Source organism: Entelurus aequoreus, linkage group LG08, assembly GCF_033978785.1.
Source record: "Entelurus aequoreus isolate RoL-2023_Sb linkage group LG08, RoL_Eaeq_v1.1, whole genome shotgun sequence".
Classification (NCBI taxonomy): Eukaryota; Metazoa; Chordata; class Actinopteri; order Syngnathiformes; family Syngnathidae; genus Entelurus; species Entelurus aequoreus.
Window position 1 is genome coordinate 58,305,480 of NC_084738.1, and position 24,359 is coordinate 58,329,838.

General features: G+C 38.5%; 1 protein-coding gene across 3 annotated transcripts in view; it reads left to right on the forward strand.

Moving 5' to 3' along the window:
• The window catches only part of LOC133656094 (thyroid hormone receptor alpha-B), a 350,922-nt gene that overhangs the window by 42,961 nt on the left and 283,602 nt on the right, over nt 1–24,359 (forward strand). For all 3 annotated transcript variants that reach the window (XM_062056910.1, XM_062056909.1, XM_062056912.1), the window contains exon 2: nt 21,316–21,395. The gene's annotated coding sequence lies outside the window, so the exon portion shown is untranslated. The remainder of the gene's footprint in view (nt 1–21,315; nt 21,396–24,359) is intronic.

Genomic DNA, 24,359 nt, shown 5'->3' on the forward strand with positions numbered 1-24,359 from the left:
TTTAATTTAATTCTTCATTTTAGCTTCTGTTTTTTCGACGAAGAATATTTGTGAAATATTTCTTCAAACTTATTATGATTAAAATTCAAAAAAAATTATTCTGGCAAATCTAGAAAATCTGTAGAATCAAATTTAAATCTTATTTCAAAGTCTTTTGAATTTCTTTAAAAATTTTGTTCTGGAAAATCTAGAAGAAATAATGATTTGTCTTTGTTAGAAATATAGCTTGGTCCAATTTGTTATATATTCTAACAAAGTGCAGATGGATTTTAACCTATTTAGAACATGTCATCAAAATTCTAAAATTAATCTTAATCAGGAAAAATTACTAATGATGTTCCATAAATTCTTTTTTAAATTTTTTCAAAAAGATTCGAATTACCGTATTTCCTTGAATAGCCGCAGGGGCGCTAATTAATTTAAAACCTCTTCTCACCCCTGCGTTTACCAAAGCAGGCGAGATTGCCATGCATGCGGTAATTATTTTAAAACCTCTTCTCACTCCGGCGCTTACCTTATCATGAAAAGCACATTTAATTAAAAAAACGTTATTATGGTCTTACCTTTAGGTATAAATGAGTCCATGCCAGCTCCTTTTGAAGAAAAGCATCGATATAGAAGTCTTCCTTCAGTTTTAAAAGTCTCTCTGTCTCGATGGAGATCTTCCTTTTAAGTATTACCTCCTGCTTCGATTGAAAGTCCAGTTTAGAAAACTGTTTTATTTTAGATATGTAATCCTCCATGGTAAATAAATGGCTGCGCACTATTGCTGCTGTTGTCTTCTTCTGCAGCACAGGTCTTCTGCAGTACCAGCAGTCGCAAGAAGGATCACTAGTGCCCTCTACCACCAGGAGGCGGGAGTCATTTAATGACTCATGTTTGACCCGGCGGAAGTGCCAAGCATGCGCTAATTATTTTGCGAAACGAGTTTGACCCGGCTGTAATTCTAGGCATGCGAATACCATATTCCCGGCGCCAATTCAAGGAAATACGGTAGCTAGTTTTTCTCTTCTTTTTTTCGGTTGAATTTTGAATTTTAAAGAGTAAAAATTGAGATAAACCATGTTTCAAAATTTAATAGTAATTTTTTTCATGTTTTCTCCTCTTTAAACAGTTCAATTAAGTGTAAATATCATTAATTATTAATAATAACATAGAGTTAAAGGTAAATTGAGCAAATTGGCTATTTCTGGCAATGTATTTAAGTGTGTATCAAACTGGTAGCCCTTCGCATTAATCAGTACCCAAGAAGTAGCTCTCGGTTTCAAAAAGGTTGGTGACCCCTGCAGTATACCATAAAAATACAGTATCATACCATGGCCTCAATACCGTGATAGTATCATATTGTGAGATTTTGATATTATTACATCCCTAATACTAACATTTAAAAACATATACATTAATTGTTATTAACATATATGTATTTATTATATTATATGGTTTTGCTCTATTTTCAGTTATTGCTGCCTATTGTACAATGTGCTTTGTTGAGAATTTTCCAAGAGCCAAGGGACTTTAAGTGGCTTTTTCTTTATTAAAAGGACTGGCAACAAGTCTGGTATTTTTTTCTGGTGTTATTATAGACTGTGCTTGTGTTTAGAGGCCCTTTACTTCTGTCCCTCGATGTCCGCGATAAACAGCTACAGAGAGTTTGATCCCACACTTGTTTTGCGCTGCTCCTCCGCCATTGTTCTCTTAATTTTGGGCACATTTTGTCTGTCCGCGGGTATAGCTGCAGATATATTTTAATATATTATTATGTATATTATTATGATATGGTTTTGATTTGTTGTTCATTGTTCCCATGATGGCGAACACACTGTGCCTGAAAGGGGATTGGTGGAGAACGAGGAAGTGTTGTTTTTTTGTCTGGTAGGTAAGCACAGAGACATACGTGTCTGCACGAGAAGAATACTTTTTAGCATGAGATTGGCAATAAAAGTTCAAATGAGCTTCAAGCTTAGAGTGACTTCTTCTGAAGGTTACAATTAGAGATGTCCGATAATGGCTTTTTTGCCGATATTCCGATATTGTCCAACTCTTAATTACCGATATCAACCGATACCGATATATACAGTCGTGGAATTAACACATTATTATGCCTAATTTTGTTGCGATGCCCCGCTGGATGCATTAAACAATGTAACAAGGTTTTCCAAAATAAGAGAACAACTTCTACTGAAGTTATGGAAAAAAGTGCCAACATGGCACTGCCATATTTATTATTGAAGTCACAAAGTGCATTATGTTTTTTAACATGCCTCAAAACAGCAGCTTGGAATTTGGGACATGCTCTCCCTGAGAGAGCATGAGGAGGTTGAGGTCGGCGGGGTTAGGTGGGGGGCGGGGGTGTATATTGTAGCGTCCCGGAAGAGTTAGTGCTGCAAGGGGTTCTGGGAATTTGTTCTGTTGTGTTTATGTTGTGTTACGGTGCGGATGTTATCCCGAAATGTGTTTGTCATTCTTGTTTGGTGTGGGTTCACAGTGTGGCGCATATTTGTAACAGTGTTAAAGTTGTTTATACGGTCACCCTCAGTGTGACCTGTATGGCTGTTGATCAAGTATGCCTTGCATTCACTTGTGAGTGTGTCCAAAACCATGGATATTATGTGACTGGGCCGGCACGCAAAGACAGTGCCTTCAAGGTTTATTGGCGCTCTGTACTTCTTCCTACGGCCGATACCACATTTTAAAGCATTTGTCGGCCGATAATATTGGCAGTCCAATATTATCGGACATCCCTAGTTACAATCCATTATATCACACTAATTTGTTTTCTCGTAAAAAAAACAACAACATACTTTTGAGGTGTGGCAGCTTTTATTTTGCCATGGCGGTTACATTAAGGGGAAACCCTGATCTTGTTTTCTGGCGGTTGATTCTTTGCATGGAGTGAGAAGAGGAAAGTCAAAAGAAAGAAATTGTGGATAAGAGAGGAAAAGTCACCTGGACAGTTTTTTGGGGGATTTTTTCAAAGGGAAGAAGTCAGACTAATGTGGTCTGTAAATAAGGGGTGTCCAAACTTTTTCCACTGAGGGCCGCACACGGAAAAATTTAAGCATGCGGGGGCCATTTTGATATTTTTCTTTTTCAAACCTTAACAAAATATATGGATTTTTTTTTTAACCTTTAGGGCTCCCGGGGACCATAAAGGGTCTCAGTCATTAAATTGTTAAAAATAAGTCAAATTATTATTATTTTTTTTAATTTAACGCTTACAGTAAATCTCTATATCAACTTGAGGTTGATATAAAGTATAAAAAAAAAAAAAAAAATTTCTGTCAAAGACAACTTTGTTTTTTATAGTAAAACTGAAATATACAGTATTTAGTAATTAGAGCCTTAAAAGATCAATAATGCAGGACACCACTGATTTTAATTATTTAATATTTTTGAGTAATCACAGTGAAAAGTTAAATAAAATCCTACTAAATATATTTGGTATCCAAAAGGTCCCCCACTCATAAAGTGATACATTTTTATTAGTTTTTTTTTAAACTTTTAACACTTAAATTACGAGATCAACTTCAGATATATCTGTCAATTTTACGTTTGAACTATTATTTTGTTTGTATTACCGGTATGCTCTTTTGTCAAATAAAACTTTGATGTTTTTTTATGGCAACCACACAATACATGCAATATTTTTTCCACATAAAACATTTTAAAGTGATAATTTTAAAGTAATAATTCATTATAATACAGATTTTTAGTCTTTTTTTTTTTTTTAAGCAATGGCAAAAAAAAGAAAAATAAACAAAGACAAAAGAAAAAAAACAGCCTGCAGGGCAGCTTTGTGTCAACATTGCAACTTTTTCTTGTTAGATTTCACCTCATCCCACTTTTTTTAAACGTTTTTTTTTAAATTTTTGCAATATTATCAATTTTGCAATTTTTGCACAATGTGTGGCGGGCCGGTAAACAATTAGCTGCGGGCCGCAAATGGCCCCCGGGGCGCACTTTGGACACCCCTGCTGTAAATGATGCAAGGCAAGACCGCTAATACCACACCACCTTAGCCGCGCTCACCCTCTAGAGCACAGCTGGAACTTCCTGGCACTAAAACTGCAGAAAAATAGCTCTTCTTAGGTTTCTCTGTTTACATTTTCACACTTTGCACTTAATCAAACATTTCTTACATATTCCTTATTGTAAGATCAAACACATTTTTCATTGATATTGAATGCATGTCTATCGCAGTATATATTGATATCGTTTTACCACCCAGGCGTACTGCACGGCCCTTTTGTATTGACCATTAAATGTATTGTATATAAACTGTAGTCTTTCTGCGGCTTTCTATGGTGAAGGTTTGTGAAATGTAACTGTGGAGGAGCGATTGCAGCACAGTGCGTGCACCTGTGTTTATGTCTGTATTGATTATCAGTCCAACCCCCCCCCAAGCGTAACCGCTACACGTCCTTATCATGCGGTGCAAGCTTGTGGGATCACGATGTCATCACCATCGCCATCCAGGGGTCTGCCATGTTGCTAATGGACACCGCTGATGTTTTTCTAAGAAGCAGGCGGAGTCTTTCTCTCGTCTCGCCCTCAGTTTGTTTGGACTCACTCAAGCGGAGCGTTAGCTCAACCCATCATAGCGCCGGATGGACGTGCGTTTACGCGGAAGTCGCCTGTGGCACTCTGTGCGGTCTTTGTGTCTTGTCCTCGGTCTCCACTTACTTTTCAAGCCAGACTGTTACAGACGCACACATTGAGGGTGAAATTGTTGCCGGAGCCTCCGTCTGTCAGTTGAGAGAACATTGGTTGAGGACTCACATGTTGCTTGGTCGCCATGTCTGGTTGGTTTCATGTGATTGTTGCATACTTGAGTACTTAATTCAATATACAAACTGTTACAGTGGCCAAACATATTGAAGATACCTGTTAGATAAAACCTCTGCCTGAGAAAAAAAAAATTCAGTCCAGTGTTTCCCATAAACTGGCAAGATACCTGTGGCGGTGGGGGCGTGGATATGGGCGTGGCTATGGGCATGGTCACCATGACATCATCGAGTAATTTGCATAATTTACTACAATGATAGGATTTTCTCTAAAAAGGCTCAAAAAATTTATACTTACTAATTAATAATAACAGTTTTGTTTTAAACGTCCATCCATCCATTTTACAATATAATTACAACACTTTATGTACATATTTATATACAGATTTGAACAATAAGTTATTCACTGAAATATATTTATTAATTGTGGTTCTTACAAAAAATATATCTGATAAAATATAAAAGCTAAAATGTCTCTTAAAGCTCTGCCCCTTTAATTAGTGCATACTAAATAATTTTACTTTAGCCTACTACTACAATCATATTATTTACCAGCAACATAAAGTGAAACAGAGGCAGAGGTGTCCTGCCACAGTCAGTAACAAATAAACAGAAAACAGTAGTGGTCAAATACAAATAAGGCAACAAGAGAAGTATCCTACACTTCTCTTTAGTAAAGTAAATCTGAACAGCCTATATGGGCATCTACATCAACTTATGATTTGCCTGAGAAGCTGGACAGGACAAAAAAAAAATTATTTTTAATTTTTTTATTTTCTAAAATTTGTGGTGGACGTAATTCTTTTGTGGCGGGCCGCCACAAATAAATGAATGTGTGGGAAACACTGCAGTCTAAGCCTGGGCCCTGGAGAGGGAGGCCAGACTGGAAAAAACCCTCATAGCCATAGCACACATAAGCATGTGTGTAAGAGGGAAATATTAAAAAACACAAAGGACATTAAAGATATTAAAAGAGCAGAGCTGATGCAACCAGCCATTTCTACATACAGCTACAAATTATGTAGCTGTAAATCTATTCATTAAACTTCTTCTTCTTCTCCAAATTTTGGCGCACTCTACCTTCCACATTTTTCACCCGGTTCCAACTTCAAACTGTTCAGCCTATTCGGGAATCGCGGGCTTTCCCTTGACAAATTCCCAGATTTCCCAGAATTCCAGGTTTTCTGGGACATTTTTCCTATTCAAAATGAATTGGCCATTTTTTTTTTTCAAACTTCCACCATTTCCACATTTTTCAACCTATTCAAACCACCTTCAACACATTCCACCATCCTGGAAATTTAAACTACCTTTTTTCCAAGTTCCAAAAAAACTCCAGAATTTTCCAGAATCCCTGATTTTCCAAAGCCCTATTTCCACCCTTTTTTCTGGCGACTACTCCTTCCACATTTTTCAACGCATTTCAACCGTTCCATCGTCAAAACATTCCTCTTAATCAGGACAAAAAACAAAGTTGTTTTTTGAACTGGAAAAATCCCAGAAACTCCAAGAATTCTGTAATACCATTTCTCAATTCAACGTGTTACTACTTCAACATTTCTCGACCGATTTGAAAAATTCCAACGCCAACCATTTCAAATTATTCAGACCATTCAAGTTTTTTTCACCATTTTCAAAAAGAATTCCCGCTTTTCCCGAAATTCCCAAATTCTTTGGAAATTCCCATTGAAATGGGACATTCTTCAAAGTTCAAAGCTCCAAAAATTTTCAACTGATTCAAACTGTTCCAACTTCAAATTATTCAACCTGTTTGGGGAATTGTGTCTTCTACTTCAACAATTCTAAAAAAAATTCCAGGATTTCAGTTCAACTTCAGCATTGGAGCATTCACACGCAATTCCTTCAGGAATTGCCTCATCTAGTTGAAATATATTTCACATTGTTTTCTGCATGTAAACTATTATTATGCACTAGAAAAATGTATTTCTTGATGAATTGGATTTATATTATTTCTTGGGGGGGGGGGAATGCTTGAGTTTTCCTTTGGCCTTTTGGAGCAGATAACAGTAGTACTTGTGAGCTCGTATCAGTGCTCGGCCCCTAAAATGTCACATTTTTTACATGTAAATGCCTTTAAAAAAATAAAAACAAACAATTTATGATACATTTTGTATAAAACAAACTATAAAATAGAGAGTACTTTTCACCTTGGAGAGTGGACTTCTAAAGTATCTCCTTCCAGCTGATTCTCCGTCAAACTTCAGCTTCTCCATATTTTCATGGATAAATGTGTGTTGTTCAGATCTCACTTTAACGTCCTTGGCTGGCGTTATGGACTTATTCTGCTTAGGTATGGTGCACGGCACTGTTTTTCACACTCACTTTCTTCAAAACCATGCTTGGAAAAACAAAGTTATGTCCATCTCTAGCTATTAGCCAATGCTCGCTAGCAAGACCGGATGTTTTGGTTGGATCTCAGCGGTAGAAACTGGACGGATGGTTTTATAATGACAACTCCGTCAGTTACAATGGAAGACACATCTTCAAACATTGGTCGTGAGAACATGAGAGGCCTTTTATTATTTCCACATTCTGGAAACCCTTAGCTCAAAAAAGAAGTCCGGGTTTGGTGGTCCTGTGACAGCAGCAGTCTGTTGTATTTCAAAGTGAAACAAGCGTCACTCAAACTGATTCAATTCTAAGAGGCAGCCTCGGTCGTGTTCTTTGTAAGCTGATTGAATGTGACGTTGGAGAAAATGTGTTTTTTATCTTCTTGGTTACGCCCTAAAGACCAGAAAGTCTTCCTCCGATTGTTGTCTGGCAAAGATGTTCCTAGACCACTTCAGCCTGACGATACTTTTTCTTGTTATTGCTACCTGCTTATAGGTGAGAGCTGCTGCAGGCTTTATGGATGATTTATACCAAGATCTCTGTGGTGCTCATGCAGGTACTTTCTAGTACTTATTCAGTACATTCCAAAATGTCTGATGAACACTGCAAAAAGTCAGTGTTCAAAAACAAGAAAAAAAATTACAAAAATTAGGGGTATTTTATTTGAACTAAGCAAAATTATCTGCCAATAGAATAAGAAAATTTGGCTTGTCAAGACTTTCCAAAACAAGTCAAATTAGCTAACCTCAATGAACCCAAAAATACCTTAAAATAAGTATACTTTAAAAAAGTAGTTTCATACTCGTGAGTGTTGATGACACAGCTTTGCATCGGTTGATAGAATAGATAGATAGAATAGAATAGAAAGTACTTTATTGATCCCTGGGGGAAATTCAGCACCACAGTTGGCTGATATTCTAGTTTCAAGCATTTTTTACTCAATATAGGTCATCAAATCTCAGCAACAAGCTGTAATATCTTACTGAGATCATTTAGGACCAAAACCCTTAAAACAAGTAAAACACTCTAACATAAAATCTGCTTAGTGAGGAGAATTATCTTATCAGAGAGAAAATAAGCAAATATCACCCTTATTTGAGATATTTAATCTTATTTAGATTTCAGTTTTTGCAGTGAAAACATTAGACAAAATCCAAAGCAACTTTTCCTATAAGAAAAATAAACTACAAAATTCCCACGGGAATTTGGATGGGCCCCCCATCCGTGCTGTAAATTGCTGGCCCGGAATTGATTGAAGCTAAAAATGTAGCATAAAACGTTAGCATACTAATGGTAGCTTTTAATAATTTAAAACGGTTATTGTACTTACAAGGTACCCATGAATTTTACGTTAAAATGATCAAAATGTGTTAAAAAAATGCTAGCATAAAGGTTAGCATGCTAATGTTAGTATGAAAACATAGGAAAAGTTAGCATACTTCCAAGATGACGCTAAGTGTCAAAATCCCTGATTTTTAGGTTTAAACGTACACAATTAGCTGAAATTCTTGTATGAAGCATTAGCATGCTAACATTAGCATGTTAACATGGAAGCAGTTTGCATACTTGTAAGATGGCAGCAAGTATCGAAATCGAAGGTCTTAAGGTTCAAATGAATACAATTTGCCAAAATATTAGCATCAAACGCTAGAATGCTAATGGTATGTTGATGACAGGAAAAATGAACATTTGTCGCCATAAGATGGCACAAATTATCAAAAAGCATGATAATTAGTTTAAGATTAATAAAATTAGCTAAAACGCCAGTATGAAATGTTAGCATAATGACATTGAAAATGTTAGCGTCCTTCTAAAATGGCGCCAAATATTAAAAGGCTTGATATTTAGGTTAAGATGAATAAAACTAGTTAAAATGCTAGCATAAAACGTTAGCACAATGACATTGGGAAAGTTAACATACTTCTAAAATAGTGTCGTAACACCACTTATTGAAGTGGGGGGGGTGTATTGTAGCGTCTCGGAAGAGTTAGTGCTGCAAGGGGTTCTGGGTATTTGTTCTGTTGTGTTTATGTTGTGTTACGGTGTGGATGTTCTCCCGAAATGTTTGTCATTCTTGTTTGGTGTGGGTTCACAGTGTGGCGCATATTTGTAACAGTGTTAAAGTTGTTTATACGGCTACCCTCAGTGTGACCTGTATGGCTGTTGACCAAGTATGCCTCGCATTCACTTGTGTGGTTGAAAAGCCGTAGATATTATGTGATTGGGCCGGCACGCTAAGGCAGTACCTTTAAAGGCCTACTGAAATGATTTTTTTTTATTTAAACGGGGATAGCAGATCCATTCTATGTGTCATACTTGATCATTTTGCGATATTGCCATATTTTTGCTGAAAGGATTTAGTATAGAACAACGTCGATAAAGTTTGCAACTTTTGGTCTCTGATAAAAAAAACCTTGCCCCTACCGGAAGTAGCGTGATGACGTTGTCAGTTGTTCACTCCCTCATATTTTCCTATTGTTTTCAACGCAGCTAGAGCTATTCGGACCATTACCCCATTAATTTGAGCGAGGATGAAAGATTCGTGGACGAGGAACGTTAGAGTGACGGACTAGAATGCAGTGAAATACATATTTTTTTTCGCTCTGACTTAGGTACAAGCTGGCTCATTGGATTCCACACTCTCTCCTTTTTCGTGGATCACGGATTTGTATTTTAAACCACCTCGGATACTATATCCTCTTGAAAATGAGTCGAGAACCCGAAATGGACATTAACAGTGACTTGTATCTCCACGACAATACATCGACGAAGCTCATTAGCATTAGCTACGAGCTAACGTGATAGCTACGAGCTAACGTGATAGCATCTGTCTCAAATGCAGATAGAAACAAAATAAATAAATCCCTGACTGGAAGGATAGACAGAAGATCAACAATAGTATTAAACCATGTACATGTAACTACACGGTTAATAGATCTCAGCCTGGCAAAGTTTAACAATGCTGTTGCTAACGACGCTAAGGCTAACTTAGCAACCGGACCTCACAGAGCTATGATAAAAACATTAGCGCTCCACCTACGCCAGCCAGCCCTCATCTGCCCAGCTCATCAACACCCGTGCTCACCTGCGTTACAGCGATTGACGGCGCGACGAAGGACTTCACCCGATCATCCGTGCGGTGGCCGGTTAGCATCGGCTAGCGCGTCTGCTATCCAAGTGAGTAATCCTTGTTGTGTTGCTACAGCCGCCGCTATACACCGATCCCACCTACAACGTTCTTCTTTGCAGCCTCCATTGTTCATTAAACAAATTGCAAAAGATTCACCAATACAGATGTCCAGAATACTGTGGAATTATGAAATGAAAACAGAGCTTTTTTGTATTGTATTCAATGGGGTACCAATACTTCCGGTTCAATGATTGACGTCACGCGCATACTCATCCTCCGAAGGCTTTTTCAATCGGAAGTGTGGCGGGAATTTTAAAATTGCACTTTATAAGTTAACCCGGCCGTATTGGCATGTGTTGCAATGTTAAGATTTCATCATTGATATATAAACTATCAGACTGCGTGGTCGGTAGTAGTGGGTTTCAGTAGGCCTTTAAGGTTTATTGGCGCTCTGTACTTCTCCCTACGTCCGTGTACCACTCCGTACAGCGGCGTTTTAAAAAGTCATACGTTTTACTTTTTGAAACCGATATCGATAATTTCCGATATTACATTTTAAAGCATTCATCGGCCGATGATATCGGCAGTCCGATATTATCAGACATCTCTAGACAAAATGCAAAACCCTGACAATGTCTTTTATTGTACTTGCGACATCCTGAAGCAATGGAAGCTGCCTAAAAAAGCTGCTTTGATGCTTAAAGGCGTGCGCTGCTCTTACTTCTCTGTGACAGAACTTGGCGTCTTCCTAGCGGTGGCATTCTGAAGCCTCCATCACGCCTCGGACCACATGAGGAAGAAGTCTCCCTGCCAACGACAGGCCTCCAACCACACCACGTCTCGTTGGCACTTTAATGGGGAAGCGCGCTTTTTTGGGGGGGAATGGAGCCTATCATTCACAATTCCTATGTGAGACAAGAATAGGGATGATGTTTGATAAGAAATTATCGAGTTCGAGCCTATTATCGAATCCTCTTATCGAACCGATTCCTTATCGATTCTCTTATCGAGTCCAGATAGGTTGTTGTATATGGAAAAAAACACAATATTTGGTTTAACAAAGCACTTCACATTCTCTACTGCTCGCTACTATAGTATTACCATATCTGAGTTATTGTGCAGAAATGTGGGGAAATAACTACAAATGTGCGCTACATTCGTTAACCGTGTTACAAAAAAATGTAATTAGATTGATACATAATGTTGGATATAGAGAACATACAGACACTTTTTTTATTGAGTCAAAAATATTAAAGTTCGATGATTTGGTAAAATTGCAAACAGCTAAAATGATGTGGAATTAAATGATGGAATGGATTAAGTAAAGAAGTTAAACATTGTACTGATATGATCCACTTTAAGAGGTTGTTCAAATGAATAGTGCTTACAAAGTACAAAGAAGAAGAATGATCGAAAATAAGATATTATTCATCTCAGTATATTAATAATGACTGAATTAATTAATTACATATTACAAAACTGTTGTATATACTAATTCACAGATATTTTATTATAAAAAGGTCAGTAAATGATGTATATATTTGTATGAAGTGGGAAAGGGGAAGGATTAAATAAGCTTTACTTCTTCCTACTCCTGTAAAGTGAAATGATATGAAACTGTGATGTATTATGATGTGGTCGGATCATATTTTGTTTAGTTATGTTCTGTTAATTTTGGACTTCCTTAGTTGTTTTGTGCACTTCGGGGGTTTGTTTTAGTCACCATGGTTATTTATGATTTTCACCTGCCTTGTACGCGCACCTGTTGCTCATCAGAGACTCTATTTAAGCCTGCCTTTTCCGGTCACTCGTCGTGGCTTCATTGTTTGCATTTGCAACAGTTACGTTGGCATTCTGGTTTTCGAGCTCATAATTCCTGTGCTAAAGTTACCTTAGCTTCTAGTATTCCTGTGCTAAGTAAGTTTTTGCTTTAGCTTCTCGTGCGAACGGCACACTTTCCTTTTGTTTCGTTCCTGTCTGTTGTAATGTGTATGATTTATGAGAAATAAATCATCTCCTACCTGCACGCTTTCGTCCGGAGCCGTCAGTTTTGCGTCCCGGGAACGAACCGCAGCACGCTGCATCCCACCGTGACAAATGACTGAACTACGTGACGTCACTTCTTGTGATGTCACACGGGGCATTTCTTGTCGGGACGGGATTCGTTCCAAGTGATTCGAATAAAGAACCAACTCTTTTTCTTTACTATAGTGGTCTCGATAACGGGTACCGGTTCTCAAAAAGGGATTCGAGTCCGAGGACTCGGTTCTTTTCTTATCGAACAACCGGGAAAACCGGTTTCGAGTATCATCCCTAGACAAGAATGCATGTTTTTTTTTTGTATGCATTCTGAATTGTAAAATATGGCAAGTAACAATGCAGCTGACAGGAGTACACTATAGCTCCCTTAAAGACCATTAAAAAACATCCAAAAACTGCCAACAAAACTCTATTTACATGTCCTGACCTGAATATTAACCAAATATTAGCGATATTATTATAATCGCTAACTCGGACAAACTATTTTTAGCCGTGCTGTGATAGAGAGCTAACCAGCATATGAGCTGCTGCGTCGGTGAAAGTGAATTCTAGATTATAAGTGGACGAAAAACTGTGTCTCGATATATTTTTACTTAAACTCGATATTCGATTTATATCTCAATATATTTTTTGGTGAAAGTATACAGATATACATTTTTGAGCGATAGTCAGGTAAATTGAAGCAAATGACAACTTTACTGTAAACAGTCAGTGGCACTTTTATTAAACCAGTTAGTCAAGATGCAGCATCAATCAATCAATCAATCAATCAATCAATGTTTATTTATATAACCCTAAATCACAAGTGTCTCAAAGGGCTGTACAAGCCACAACGACATCCTCGGTACAGAGCCCACATACGGGCAAGGAAAACTCACCCCAGTGGGACGTCAATGTGAATGACTATGAGAAACCTTGGAGAGGACCGCATATGTGGGTAACCCCCCCTCTAGGGGAGACCGAAAGCAATGGATGTCGAGTGGGTCTGACATAATATTGTGAAAGTCCAACACATCAGCAAAAGTCCAGTCCATGGTGGGGCCAGCAGGAACCATCCCGAGCGGAGACGGGTCAGCAGCGTAGAGATGTCCCCATCCGATGAACAGGCTAGCGGTCCACCCCGGAGCAGAGCAGAGTAGAAAAGAAAAGAAAAGAAACGGCAGATCAACTGGTCTAAAAAGGGAGTCTATTTAAAGGCTAGAGTAGACAAATGAGTTTTAAGATGAGACTTAAATGCTTCTACTGAGGTAGCATCTCTAACTTTTACCGGGAGGGCATTCCATAATATTGGAGCCCGAATAGAAAACGCTCTATAGCCCGCAGACTTTTTTTGGGCTCTGGGAATCACTAATAAGCCGGAGTTCTTTGAACGCAGATTTCTTGCCGGGACATATGGTACAATACAATCGGCAAGATAGGCAGGAGCTTGACCGTGTAGTATTTTATACGTAAGTAGTAAAACCTTAAAGTCGCATCTTAGGTGCACAGGAAGCCAGTGCAAGTGAGCCAGTATAGGCGTAATATGATCAAACTTTCTTGTTTTTGTCAAAAGTCTAGCAGCCGCATTTTGTACCATCTGTAATCTTTTAATGCTAGACATAGGGAGGCCCGAAAATAAAACGTTACAGTAATCGAGACGAGATGTAACGAGCGCATGGATAATGATCTCAGCATCGCTTGTGGACAAAATGGAACGAATTTTAGCGATATTACGGAGATGAAAGAAGGCCGTTTTAGTAACACTCTTAATGTGTGACTCAAACGAGAGAGTTGGGTCGAAGATAATACCCAGATTCTTTACCGAGTCGCCTTGTTTAATTGTTTGGTTGTCAAATGTTAAGGTGGTATTATTAAATTGATGTCGGTGTTGAGCAGGACCGATAATCAGCATTTCCCTTTTCTTAGCGTTGAGTTGCAAAAAGTTAGCGGACATCCATTGTTTAATTTCATTAAGACACGCCTCCAGCTGACTACAATCCAGCGTGTTGGTCAACTTTAGGGGCATGTAGAGTTGGGTGTCATCCGCATAACAGTGAAAGCTAACACCGTATTTGCGTATGATGTCACCCAGCGGCAGCATGTAAATACTAAAGAGTGCAGGGCCAAGAACCGAACCCTGGGGAACTCCGCACGTTACCTTAACATAGTCCGAGGTCACATTATGGGAGACACACTGCATCCTGTCAGTAAGATAAGAGTTAAACCAAGACAAGGCTAAGTCTGACATCCCAATACGCGTTTTGATACGCTCTAATAAAATATTATGATCAACAGTATCGAAGAAGCAGCAACATAGATGACGCATCAGAATCCATCGTTAGCAATAGATCATTAGTAATTTTTGCGAGGGCTGTCTCCGTAGAGTGATTTGCCCTGAAACCGGATTGAAAAGGTTCACAGAGATTGTTAGACGCTAAGTGTTCATTTAGCTGCTGTGCGACAATTTTTTCGAGAATTTTCGAGATAAACGGAAGGTGGGACACCGGCCGGTAGTTCACCATGAGGTCAGGATCGAGGTTAGGTCTTTTGAGTAGAGGATGAATAACCGCTTTTTTGAATGCTAGGGGAGCAGTACCAGAGGAAAGTGATAAGTTTATAATATTTAACACTGATGGACCTAATAAAACAAAAAGCTCCTTGATAAGTTTCCCAGGAATTGGGTCAAGTAAACATGTTGTTTGTTTTGTCCCATTTACACATTTTAACAATTCCTCCAATGTTATTTCATCAAAGAGAGAGAAACTATTTTGGAGGGCAGTGTCCGTCGTATATACAGTCGTATTTGTGTTAATAGAACCCAGTTGTAGCTGAGATGCATTGTCTTTAATCTCTTTTCTAATGACTTCAATTTTCTTATTAAAGAAATTCATAAAGTCATCTGCTGAGTGGGTGGAGCTACTGGGAGGAGTACCTTGTTGGGTTAGCGATGCTACTGTACTAAACAAAAATTTAGGATCATTTTTGTTGAGGTGGATGAGATTTGAGTAATATTTAGCTTTAGCTGAGGTAAGCATGCGTTTATAAGTTATTAAACTATCACTCCATGCTTGATGGAAAACCTCAAGTTTAGTCGCACGCCATTTGCGTTCCAGCTTTCTACATGATAATTTCTGGGCTTTAGTTTCTTCTGTAAACCATGGGGTACGCCTTTTAGGGGCCCTTTTTAGCTTTAGCGGTGCTACACTATCAATGGTGTCGCGCAGGGCGTCGTTAAAGCTGTTAGTGAGGTTATCAATAGAGCCCACATAATTTGGGAATGGTGCCATTACCGAAGGCAGTAGGTCAGTAAGAGTCGTCGTTGTGGCAGCATTAATGTTGCGGCTGCTATAGTAGTTATTATTATTATTATTAGTTTGTTGACAATGAGTCAGAACTTCGAATTTTATAAGGTAATGATCGGACATTACTTTAGTGTACGGGAGTATCGTAACATATGCTGCTATATAGACATACTGAGCTGCTGCATCGCCTGGGAGTTGGTGAAAGTTACAGTTGTGCTCATAAGTTTACATACCCTGGGAGAATTTATGATTTGGCTGTTTCAAGATGCACAATAAGAAGGCACTTGAAGAAAAATGGGCTGCATGGTCGAGTGGCCAAAAAGTTAAATTTTGGTCTCATCACTCCAAATTACTTTGTTCCAGAAGTTTTGAGACTTGTCTCTGTGCTGTTTGGCGTAACGTAAGCGGGATACTTTGTGACATTTGCACAGAAATGGCTTTCTTTTGGCGACTCAACCATGCAGCCCATTTTTCTTCAAGTGCCTCCTTATTGTGCATCTTAAAACAGCCACACCACAATTTTTCAGAGAGTCTTCTATTTCAGCTGAAGTTATTTGTGGATTTTTCTGTGCATCTCGAACAATTTTCCTGGCTGTTGTAGCTGAAATCTTTGCTGGTCTACCTGAATCCCTCATTTTCCACTTCTTAATCAGTGTTTGAACACTGCTGATTGGCATTCTCAATTCCTTGGATATCTTTTTTATACCCTTTTCCTGTTTTATGCAGTTCAATTACCTTTTCTCGCAGATCCTTTGACAATTATTTTGCCTTCCCCATGACTCAGAATCCAGAAACATCTGTGCAGCACTGGATGAAAGATGCAATGGTCTATCAGAAGTCCAGAAACTCACTGACCTTTTATACACACACATTAATTACAAACAAACAGGTCACAGGTGAAGATTGGAACCTTGATTAGCCATTCAAACCTGTTTGTGTCAACTTTTGTGCATGTTATCAGATCAAAGTCACTGGGATATGTAAACTTTTGATCAGGGTCATTTGGGTACTTTCTTTTGTCATTTTGATTTAAAATGAGTAAACAGTTGTTTGCCAATAAATAGCTTCACACAACCATTAAGCATGAGTGGAAGAAAGGTTTTTGTGTTATCGTTCATATACTCTGAAGAATGGCAAAGAAATCATAAATTCTCCCATGGTATGTAAACTTATGAGCACGACTGTAATTCTAGATTATAAGTAGGGCTGGGCGATATGGACGAAAAAGTATATCTCAATATATTTTTACTTAAACTCGATATTCCATATATATCTCGATATATTTTTCGGTCAAAGTATACGTACATATAAAGATATTCATTTTTGAGCGATATTCAGGTAAATTGAAATGAATGGCAACTGTACTGCAGTGTTTCCCATAAACTGCCAAGATACCTGTGGCGGTGGGGGCGTGGCTATGGGCGTGGTCACCATGACATCATCGAGTAATTTGCATAATTTACTACGATGATATGATTTTCTCTAAAAAGGCTAAAAAAATGTATACTTACTAATTAATAATAACAGTTTTGTTTTAAACGTCCATCCATCCATCCATTCCTTTTTACAATATTATTACAATACTTTATTTACATATTTATGTACAGATTTGAACAATAAGTTATTCACTGAAATATATTTATTAATTGTGGTTCTTACAAAAATATATCTTATAAAAATATAAAAGCTAAAATGTCTCTTAAAGCTCTGCCCCTTTAATTAGTGCATACTAAATAATGTAACATTAGCCTACTACTACAACCATATTATTTACCAGCAACATAAAGTGAAACAGAGGCAGAGGTGTCCTGCCACAGTCGGTAACAAATAAACAGAAAACAGTAGTGGTGGTAGATAGACACAAAGCTTCATCAAACATCTGATCCACTGAACAAAGAGCTTGATCCTACACTATCTATTTGTGGCGGCGTTAATTATTTCGTTGAGCGCCGCCACAAATAAATGAATGTGTGGGAAACACTGTACTGTAAACAGTCAGTGGCTATTTTATTAAACCAGTTAGTCAAGATGGGTATTAACAGCACAGAAAATGAACTGTTTAAGTAGCACAGAATTACATAACATAAATAAAATAGAAAAATATTTTTTGTACGTAAAATAAATAACATAGCTGTGCAAATAATACAAAATGTATCAAACTCCGATAAAAAAATACATTTGCAGGCAGGCACTTTGTGATTTCCCTTCTTGGTTCCATGACCCGCCCTATCTTGCCTCTGATTGGCCTGTCCCTGACCAATCGTGACTCATCATAGTAAACAACCACCAAATCATGGATGTTCTTATACGTGCAGGCAGGTCTTGGAAGGAGGAAGGGGAGGGGTTTAGTAAGTAGCCCATGATGGGGGAATGGGGGAGAACAAGGAATTTTAACGTGAAATAAATTATATTGATATTACGATATTTTCTTAAGTGATATCTTTTTTAAAAATATATCAATATATCTTACAAACTCGATATATCGCCCAGCCCTAATTATAAGTCATGCCTCTCACCTGGATAGTAGACGGTTGTGGACATAAACCCACAAGTTGGTCAACTTTGACATCCAACTTAGACCCGGAGATGGCGAGAAAGACACAAAAAGACGCTTGTTTTTGTCACTTTTTTTAACCCTTCATGAGGACTATGATGACTAGTTCATGTAAAGGGGAAGATATAAACATCCCATCAGTCTTTATCCCGGTGAGAGCAGACATTGTACAGTAAGTGATTGTTTTATTTTGTTTGTAGTATATACATCTTGTTTAGCACTTAGCAGTACTGCTACATGATGCTTAGTGTTTCACTAAAGTTGCGTCAGTTTACCGCTCCGCTTCTAAATTTTGTAGAACATCCTCCTTATATTCAAGACCAAGAATATCTGTTTCTCGATCATTTGTCCCAAAGTAGTCTTTGTTGTTGTCTCATCAAGTCTGCCATGATTGGTAGTGTTGTCGTGATGTGTCTGTGAAATTAATATATGTTACATGTTATTATAAATGTTACTAGTTACTACCTTACATATACAGTCGTGGTCAAAAGTTTACATACACTTGTAAAGAACATAATGTCATGGCTGTCTTGATTTTCCCATAATTTCTACAACTCTTATTTTTTTGTGATAGAGTGATTGGAGCACATACTTGTTGGTCACAAAAAACATTCATGAAGTTTGGTTCTTTTATGAATTTATTATGGGTCTACTGAAAATGTGAGCAAATCTGCTGGGTCAAAAGTATACATACAGCAATGTTAATATTTGGTTACATGTCCCTTGGCAAGTTTCACTGCAATAAGTATTGTTCTTAAACAATTTGCTCAGGCATTTGTTCTCAAAGTGGTGACCCTCGCCCCATCCTTGTTTGTGAATGACTGAGCATTTCATGGAAGCTGCTTTTATAGCCAATCATAACACCCACCTGTTCCAAATTAGCCTGTTCACCTGTGGGATTTTCCAAATAAGTGTTTGAGGAGCATTCCCCAACTTTCTTAGTATTTTTTGCCACTTGTCCCAGCTTTTTTGAAACATGTGGCAGCCATCAAATTCCAAATGAGCTAATATTTGCAAAAAATAAAGTTTTCCAGTTCGAACGTTAAAGGCCTACTGAAATTATTTTTAAAATTTAAACGGGGATAGCAGATCCATTCTATAAGTCATACTAGATCATTTCGCGATATTGCCATATTTTTGCTGAAAGGTTTTAGTATAGAACAACAACGATAAAGTTCGCAACTTTTGGTCGCTGATAAAAAAAAGCCTTGCCTATACCGGAAGTAGCGTGACGTCACAGGAGGAAGGATTCCTCACAATTCCCCGTTGTTTACAATGGAGCGAGAGAGATTCGGACCGAGAAAGCGACGATTACCCCATTAATTTGAGCGAGGATGAAAGATTCGTGGATGAGGAACGTTAGAGTGAAGGACTAAAGGCAGTGCAGGGTGTATCTTTTTTCGCTCTGACAGTAACTTAGGTACAAGGTCTCATTGGATTCCACACACTCTCCTTTTTCTATTGTGGATCACGGATTTGTATTTTAAACCACCTCGGATACTATATCCTCTTGAAAATGAGAGTCGAGAACGCGAAATGGACATTCACAGTGACTTTTATCTCCACGACAATACATCGTTGACGCACTTTAGCTACGGAGCTAACGTGATAGCATCGGGCCCAAATGCAGATGGAAACAAAATTTTAAAAAACCCTGACTGGAAGGATAGACAGAAGATCAACAATACTATTAAACCATGGACATGTAAATACACGGTTAATAATTTCCAGCTTGGCGAAGCTTAGCAATTGAAGCTAACTACGGAGCGGCGGCGGGCGTTGTAGCTTTGGACGACACCCCGGCCGCCATCAGAGTCGGCAAGAAACATATATTTCCCCAAAGTTACGTACGTGACATGCACATAGCGACACGCGTGTACGGGCAAGCGATCAAATGTTTGGAAGCCAAAGCTGTACTCACGGTAGTGCGTCTTGTATCCAGCTCAAACACAACACAACCTCCTGATTGTGTTGCTGTAGTCCGCTCCTAATACACCGATCGCACCTACAACTTTCTTATTTGCAGTCTCCATTCTCCATTAAACAATTTGCAAAAGATTCACCAACACAGATGTCCAGAATACTGTGGAATTGTTCGATGAAAACAGAGCAGTTTGTATGGTGACACATTGGGTACGAATACTTCCGTTGCCGTCGTGACGTCACGCGCATACGTCATCATACATAGACATTTCCAACTGGAAGTTTAGCGGGAAATTTAAAATTGCACTTAAAAAGTTAACCCGGCCGTATTGGCATGTGTTGCAATGTTAAGATTTCATCATTGATATATAAACTATCAGACTGCGTGGTCGGTAGTAGTGGCTTTCAGTAGGCCTTTAAGTATCTTGTCTGTGCAGTCTATTCAATTGAATATACCGGTAAGTTGAAAAGGATTTGCAAATCATTGTATTCTGTTTTTATTTTCCATTTACACAACGTGCCTGGTTTTGGGTTTTGTACTTGCTACAACCTGAAGCAATGGACGCTGCCAAAAAAAGCTGCTTTGACTTGACGTCTTCTTAGCGGTGGCATTCAGAAACCTCCATCACAATTCGACCGCACAAGGAAGAAGTCTTTCTGCCAGCGACAGGCCTCAAACCACAGCACGTCTCGTCTGCAATTTAATTAGTAGCGAGTGTTTTTGGCACGGAGAATGCCACAATTACACGGGCAATTTGACTTGGCCGTGCAATAAATGTACCAAATTTGCCGGAGGGGCTTTTGTCGATAAACGAACGGCAGGTAAAGTGGGGCCTAGGAAAAGTCTCAACAGGTGTGCTGATGTCAGAAGCCAGCCAGGTCTGTAGGACCGGCAAACCCACCTCCCATGATTCCCGTGGGCAGCCTAAGCCTCAGGTTAGACACTTCATTTGGCTAAAGGATTAGACCAGTAAGCCTTTTAGTGCTAAGCCGGTCACATGAAAACCTAGCATTGCTTAGCATACCCTAGAACAGCTCGTGCCTCCTTTGCAGATTTCCCCCCGCCCCTCTAGGACTCTAGAGACTCCTCCTGGGCGGCCATGTGGAATTTCCCACAGTGCGGCGCTCCCGCCAGGATTTGGCTATCGCTCTCCTCTCAGCATCCGACGTTTAAGCCATTTTTGGGCTCTCCTGTCACTCGGCCGTCTGCTGGGTTTCCAAACAATGACAGGTGGTTTCTTGTGGTTGCAGACCTGACCTGAGACCTGGTGGTGGACCGAGAGGCGGGATGAGTTGGGAACGTTCAGCAGCGAGCGCGGTGGAGCACTGAGGTAAGGAACATCACTTCGTCACCACACAATTCATTTTTATTGAAGGGATGATTTCCTGGTCCACATACTGTCTGTAGCACCTGTGTCACTTCCTGTGACCTTTCACAATAATCGCGATTTTAAGCAGCATGACGACAGCGTAAAAGCTGTGCTTCACTTGTGAAATTTGGATGTCAACATTCCTGATGTTGAGCATTGAGACCAGCCAGTGCTTCTGCTCACATGTTTACATTGACACAAAGTTTGGACAGTAGTGTGTACACGTTGCCTCAAGCCTTGCAATGTGCGTTAAGTTGTCTGAAGAGTCCACATTCAACTAGGGATAAGTGATACAGTTCAAAATCTGTTATTTATTATCCTGTATTTATATGTATGTGTTTGTGTATATGTTTATATATTCATATAATTGTTTGTATGTGTATATGTATCTATGTATGTATGTGTTAATATGTATGTGGGTATATATGTATATGTACGTATGTATACGTATGTATATATGTGTACGTATTTATGTATACATGTGTATATATGTATAAATATATATGTATAAAATATAAGTATATAATATTTCAGATCAGTTTGTTTATGCATATATATATATATTGTGCAATCATGTTCACACATCTGAAAACAGTTTAGCTCGTTACAGCTACAAAAGCTACAAAACTGACCTTCCTTTGAGCAGATTGAGTTTCTGGAGCATCACATTTGTTGGGTCAATTAAACGCTCAAAATGGCCAGAAAAAGAGAACTTTCATCTGAAACTCCACAGTCTATTCTTGTTCTTAGAAATGAAGGCTATTCCACAAAATTGTTTGGGTGACCCCAAACTTTTGAACGGTAGTGTATATATAAATAAATATATATAAATAAATAAATAGATTACTGTATAGATAAATATATTGCACTTTTTCACATGCGTCCACGTTTATGGAGGTATGTTATATTGTCTTTTTTATTCCAGCGAGATAATCCATTTTGGGGGGAGTTGAGGGGATAATTTAATTATGATGCGTTCAAGAGTCTTACGGCTTGAGGGAAGAAGCTGTTACAGAACCTGGAGGTTCTGCTTCGGATGCTGCGGAACCTCTTTCTAGAGTCCAGCAGTGAAAACAGTCTTTGGTGGGGGTGGGAGGAGTCTTGGCAGATTTTCTGAGCCCTGGTCAGGCAGCGGCTTTTTGCGATCTCCTGGATAGGAGGAAGAGGAGTCCTGATGATCTTTTCCGCCGTCCTCACCACTCTCTGGAGAGGCTTCCAGTCTGAGGCATTGCAGGATCCAGTCCAGACAGAGATGCTGTTGGTCAGCAGGCTCTCTATAGTGCCTCTGTAGAATGTGGTGAGAATGGGGTGAGGGAGCTGTGCTCTTTTCATCCGACGCAAAAAGTGCATGCGCTGCTGAGCTCTTTTTACAAGAGCTCCGGTGTGTAGGGACCAGGTTATATTGTCAGTTATCTGCACCCCCAGGAACTTGGTGCTGCTTACTATCTCCACCGCTGTGCCGTTGATGTAGAGTGGAGCGTGGCTGGACTGGTGCTTCCTGAAGTCAACAATGATCTCCTTGGTCTTGTTGACATTCAGGACCAGGTTGTTGGTTCTGCACCAGTCAACCAGATGTTTCACCTCCTCCCTGTAATCCATGTCATTGTTGTCACGGATGAGGCCCACTACTGTCTTGTCGTCCGCATACTTCACAATGTGGTTGGTAGTGGACCTGGCGCAGCAGTCATGGGTCATCAACGTGAACAGCAGTGGACTCAGGACGCAGCCCTGGGGGGAGCCGGTGCTCAGGGAGATGGCACTGGAGGTGTTGTTGCCCACTCTCACAGATTGGGGTCTGTCTGTGAGGAAGTCAAGCAGCCAGTTGCATAGGGGGGTACTGAATGCAAGGGGGGCCAGTTTGCTCACCAAGTGCTGTGGGATGATGGTGTTGAATGCTGAGCTGAAGTCCAGAAACAACATCCGCACGTGTGTGTCCTTTCCTTCCAGATGTTCGAAGCTCAGGTGGAGTGCAGAGGAGATGGCGTCCTCTGTGGAGTGGTTAGGGCGATAAGCAAACTGCTATGGGTCGAATGTGGGGGGAAGCCTGGAGACAATGTGGGTATATATGTATATATACGTATGTATACATGTGTACGTATGTATACGTATGTATATATGTGTACGTATGTACTGTATATATGTTTATGTATTTATGTATAAATGTGTGTATATGTATAAACATATATGTATAAAATATAAGTATATAATATTTCAGTTCAGTTTGTTTATGCATATATATATATATATATATATGTATATATGTATATATATATTTATATATATATATATATATATATATATATGTATATATACTGTATATATATGTATATATACTGTATATATATATATGTATACATACTGTGTATATATATATATATATATATATATATGTATATATACTGTATATATATATACCGTATTATGTATATATATATATATATATATATATATATATACTGTATATATATATATATATTATGTATATATATATATATATACACTGTATATATATATATATATATATACACTGTATGTATATATATATATATATATATATATATATATATATATATATATATATATATATATACTGTATATATATACTGTATATATATATATATAGTACAGGCCAAAAGTTTGGACACACCTTCTCATTCAATGCGTGTTCTTTATTTTCACTTCAAACTAATAGCAACTTATTTTGTCAATATGTCATTTAGCCATGTATTTTGTTGTTTTGATTGTGCATATTTGAGGGTCCCCCCAACCCCCCCTTAACAGAGACAGTAACTAGTCTACTGCTTTTGGTTGTGATTTTTATTCAAGTGCAAAATATTTTATTTTTGTTATTTGTTTTTTTTTAACCCTTGAGTCGACTTAATTCACAACTACAAAACAGACACAACCCAATAAAATGTTAAGTTA